Source organism: Spermophilus citellus, assembly GCF_964194105.1.
Source record: "Spermophilus citellus genome assembly, chromosome: 3".
Classification (NCBI taxonomy): Eukaryota; Metazoa; Chordata; class Mammalia; order Rodentia; family Sciuridae; genus Spermophilus; species Spermophilus citellus.
In genome coordinates, this window is record NC_138184.1 from 181513995 (window position 1) to 181519994 (window position 6000).

The window sequence follows — 6000 nt, forward strand, 5'->3', positions numbered from 1 at the left end:
TTGGTGTAAGTTTGTGCTCAAAGGCTGAAAAATCTGAAGTCTGATGTCCACGGCAACCCCAGCAGGAAAGAAGGCATCTGCTCAAGGGTTGAACACATATGTGTTTGAGCTTCCCCCTTCTTCCACTTTTTCGATTTCATCCAAGCCACCCACATTCAGGCCGGTCTCCCTACTTAGTTCCCAGACCCACATGCCAATCATCTTTGGAAAGACTCTCACAGACATACCCAGAAGGGTGGTTTAGCAACTTTTTAAGCATCCTTTAATCCTGTGGACAACCCAACTAACCATCATATCATAGTGTAGGATTTATCAGAGATTTTATTAGCTAAGACTCCTTGTGAGCTTCCAAGAGCTTGGTAGAGCATTATTTCCCAAATTTTTGAGTACATATTTCCTGAGTATTTTCATATTGTTATGTTTAGGTCTTTGACACAATACACTTGGGAAAACACTGCCTTAAATGTATTAACTAATACTCAGCATATCTCATATTTCACTCTGATCTTAATGTTGGAAACCACAACAGAAGCACTGCATTTGCCAGGACATAAATTTATTCAAAAATCCTTAAAATTTAATAGTGAAAAGAACTCTCCCTTCTTGCATATCCCATGTGTAGTAAAAAATCAAATCTTATCATGTTTTAAATTATGGTTTTTATTCATTTCTTTTCATTATTCAGCCTTCATAGGGAACAGAAATGTAACACTACAGTATTAGAGTTTATCTCCTTAACATTCATTTCTATACAATCAATCTTTCTAAACTATAAATGTTGTCCTGTGGAATAATAATTATTTAGCTACTATTAGCTAAGTGTTTATTGAATTGCTAAGATTATTTATCATCACCCCATCAACACTTAATTTTCCTCAAATTATAATAGAACAAAGACAGTCCAAATCATTTTGCTCAGAATCAGACATTTCTAGGAAAGCTCTTAGAGGTCCAAATAGATTTCTCTACCTAATTTTGACTTATCTTTATCAGAACCATCAGTGGTTTTGATTTGAATCTAGGAATCTACCATTTCTTCTCACATCTTTTTACTCTGTTTCGAAGTTGAGCTTATCTAAATCTGACACTTCATAACAATCAGCTATACTTGGATTCATTACTCTGACCTCCTTTATGATTCATTAATTAAATGATTCCCCAGAGAATTGCCCGATTTTCAGTCTTGTTTTTCTATCCTCCAGAAAAGGAATAGTCAGGCCACCACATTTAAATCATATGGCTCTTTTTTCATAATAAGGAAAAGTTTTGGGGGTTCTTTATATATCCTGGAGATTAATGCTCTATCTGAGGTGCAGGTAGCCTTCAACAGGTGAATGAATAAAGAAAATGTGGTATATATACACAATGGAACATTACTCAACTATAAAGAAAAATTAACTTATATAAAATGGATGAAACTGGATATCATGCTAAGTGAAATAAACCAATCCCAAAAATCCAAAGTTCTCTCTGATATCTGCATATCTGCTAACTCACAGTAGGGGGTAGGATAGGGAAGAATAGAAGTACTTCAGATTAGACAAAGGGGAATGGAGGGAAGGGAGGGGCCATGGGAATAAAAAGATAGTAGAATAAATCAGACATTACTATCCTATGTACATATATGATTACACAACCAATGTAATTCTACGTCATGTACAATCAGAAGAATGAGAAGTTATACTTCATATATGCATAATATGTCAAATTACATTCTACTATCATGTATAACTAATAAGAATAAATTTTTAAAAAAGAAAAAGCTTTTTTGAAAGTAATATATTACATATGGATTTTGATATAATGTATAAATATATATCACAAAAACTTCACATAGCATTTTTGTTCCCCTCCAACAATATTTTCACCTCCAATATCTATACATAGGGGATCTACTAGTTTATAAGACAGTATTTTTGCTTTGGCCCTTTCATTTTAATAATATCTAAATCCTACCTCTTATAATCTTATATTGCAATATTATTATCCTTATTTATAGTTTAATTACTATAGTGGCTCCTACTGAGGCTATACCATATGAAAGGTCAATGACTTTAAAATACATCAGATGAACTAAGGACTCATAATAGATTGCCTAGATAAAAGTGACAGGAAAATTGATTTGTCACCGTGTGCATGGGAATGCAGGGACATGAACCCAGATAAACCACACCAATTATACCACATTCATCCTATAGGTTTATTTGACAAATCACTTCATTTAATTGGTACCAAAAACATTTTTATGTTCCAAATGCAGTAATAATTAAATTAGATGACCAGCTAAAGTAGATTTAGTTAGCACAATAATGTTAAACTTATCTTCAAGGGAACATAAAAGTAGCTTTAGTCATCTTGTAGCATCTTATGAGAATTGACTTTTGTGATTACTCAGTGGATTTGGTTATTGTAACATAATAACAACAATAAAAGTACCTTAAAGACATTGACACTGGTAAAACACAGAAAAAACATGACACATGTGAACAATTGCATAGAAACAAATGACTGAAGAATTATATTAGAAACTGTATCTCCCTACTCTAAACCCAATACCTATAGTTGACTTTCAGAAAGCAATATCATCCACACATTATATTGCATTATGATTTGATTTGCTTCACAAAATGTGTAGATTTGTTTAAGTTTCTTTTTTTTTTTTGGATTATGTTGTAAGAGCTATACACTTAAGATTTTGTCTTTGTTTTGTGTTATTTAAGCAACCTCATGATAAAAATATATCCATGACATATTTTTTATCCATGATATATGTAACTTATACACACACACACACACACACACACACACACACATACACACACACATACACACACATACAATGGAGTTTTTATTTACTCATAAAGAAAACTGAAGTTATGTCATGTGCAGGAAAATGAACGGAACTTGAGAACATTATGTTAAGGGAAATAAACCAAACTCAGAAGATCAAGGGTCATATGTTTTCACTCATACTTGGAAGCTAGAGAGAAAAAAGAAAAACAAAGGTGGAGAGGGAATCTCATGGGAAATTTTATTGGCCAAATTATATTGTTATATTGTGTGCAGGAATGAATGTTTAACAACAAATCACACTTTATGTACAATTATAATAAACAAATAGAAATATATGTCCATAATAATTTTTTTTCTCTTTAACAGGTTTATGTCCTATAAATTTCAGAAACAGTGGTATAACTTTCAGTTTTTTATATAACCTGCTATGAGGAAGACGTTGGAACATCAAGCTTTGGCTTTATCAGAACAAAATTTCTAAACAAAGCATTAAAATATCTTCAAATGGAGACAGACTTGTGAGCCTGCCCTCACTAGGCATGTAGAATGTCCTTTTAACACACTGCATTTCTCATTCTCCATAGGAGATGGGGAGGAAAGTGAAGACTAAGAGAATGAAAACATTTAAACTGACCAAATTTGAAGTTAAAGGTCTCCTACTCAGTCCGCTGCATTAGTGTAAAGTAAAGCTCACAGACCACAACTTCGAAATTCAAATAAAAGATTTTATATCTAGAGGCTGAGGCAGAAGTGTTCAAATCTGAGGACAGCCTGCACCTCAGTGAGACCCTTTCTCAAAATAAGATTTAAAGGTCTGGGGATGTAGCTCAGCTGGACAGTTCTTGCTAGCACGTGGGAGGCCCTGGGTTCAATCTCCAGCACTAGAGGAAGAAAAAGATTTCACGAATCTCAAGAAAATGTGTGTAAGTGTAGATTTTGCAAATCAAGGGGTATAAGGAGTATGTAGACTGGGAATTAAAGGGCTGTGTAAAGAAAACCTAATGTTGCTCACGATCAGACCTCTTCTCCTATCTGATGGTGCTTTTTTTACAGTCCCATGACTTTTTCATCTCTCTTGTTAAAAGACTTCCTCTGATGCTCCTTGAATTCTCCCTGCTCCCTCTGTGTTCTCTCTGGGTAATTCATTCACCTAGATATGGTAGCAGTCCATGGGGCTCCAAGCTGATCAATTACTATTAGATTAGCAAATAACCCTCTCTCCTGGAGCCACCCCTGTTAGTATCCTATCTCTTCATGTTCAGCTATGTTTAAATTCTTTCCTTATGGACCAAAAAAAAAAATGGTAATATAAAATTTTCAAGAGGCAATTAAATAGGTTAGCCTAAAATTGAATAAACAAGTGTATAAACTGATAATTTAATTCACTTCCATTAAAAATCTGCTGTCAAATTGGGTCGGGGGGGTCACAGGTATGATTTATCAGGGATGAAAATTTGTTCCATTAAACATACTAACAATGGCATAAGCCTGTGCCAGAATGCTCCCTTGATTTATCTGTTGTGTATAAGGATACATTTTCCTCCTTCCTCATCATGGGCCAGATCCAACATAATTTAAATACCAGGAATCACTCTTTATACAAACCTCTGAACACATTTTTATCGACTGGGGTTAGGCTGCCTTTTTAAACTGCATAAATAATGTTTGTTTATTAAATTTCCACACTTCTGGGGCTGGGGTTGTGGCTCAGCTGTACAGTGCTCGCCTAGCACTGGGTTCTATCCTCAGCACCACATAAAAAATAAATAAATAAAATAAAAGTATTGTGTCCAACTACACCTACAAAAAAATTTTTTTTTTTAAATTCCACACTTCTAAGCCTCCCTTTAGAGTCTGATTGGAATTGTAATCTAATTGCAAATTAATTGATGAGAGGTGTTACTGAGTTCTCTTTCCACACTCACAAGGAAATGGGGTACTGCATGTCTCACAAAAAAATTCTGTGCTTAACCAAGCATATAGATCAACATTTAACTGGGATGGAGACAGAGCATATGGAACATTCCATTCAGAGTCAGGAAGGCAGTGAATCAAGGAAAGAGTGGCTACAAAGTGAAACTGAAAAGGGGGTCAATCTCTGCAGACATGTGTATGGTATACTGAAGCTGGGTTCATCCTAGGATACTGAGTGTCAATGAAAATAGCAAAGTGAACCATCCACAAGCAGATACAGATTTTATAAAGATGACTCTGATTTGCAGGTGAGATAATAAATGAAAGAGAAACTAGGAGGTCACTACACTAACACAAATGAGAGACGCTAAGGGAAGAAAGTTATGTGGAAAGTAGGCAATGGAAAGTTACAGGATATAGCAAGAGGCACAGGAAGTCCTGTGGTTTTGTCACCACATGGGAGCCCGAGGGGGTTTCCAGGAGAAGAGGAGACAGCTAGCTACTCCAAACTTCAAAGTTCTTGGCCATGTCACAGAACAGAAATTAAGGACACACTGGGTATGAGTAATACTGCAAGAAATTTATTATACAGAGAAGGAGGGAGGGAGGGAAGGAGGGAGGGAGAGAGAGAGAGAGAGAGAGTCACCCCGTCTTAGTCTGGAGTTTGGGCATGTACAAAGGGACAGTAGCTAGAGGACTCAACCAGAGGAGGAGTCAGGGAAGGATAATGCTTCACACCAGTTTTCCTTACTCTAGTGTATTGCTCTCAAATGTTCTAATCATGCTATTTCTTGCATCTCATGTCTCTCTAGTGTCTTAAATCTCCTCCCTGGTGTGTGCATGTCTTGCTACTATAATAAAGCTAGGGTTTATTTCTGAGTCACAGTCTTTAATGCATAAACCCCCTAAATGAGCGTCTCCTCCATGTGCCTTGTGGTCATCTTGCAGTTTTGCTGCTTTTCAGCGAATCAGGAAGCTATGGGCAATGATGCAGGGATCCAGAACAGGGCCTGAGTTGCTCATGAATTGTTTGTCCTGTGTTCCTCTAGTTCATTCTCTTTTGAGATTCAGTGCTCTTTCTATCCCTAAATCCCTATCTCACCTTCACAATATTTTGTTTTAACTGTATGACTGAATGTTTTAAAGTATTGTTTGAAGCAGCTGACTGATGAAACAGAGTTTCATCTTCATCCTTCCTTTTGTCTTTCTTCTTTATATTTCTTCCTTTGTCCCCCATTTTTTGTTTTGTGTTGTGTTTTATGCTGGGGATTGAATCCAAGGCCATGTGCATGC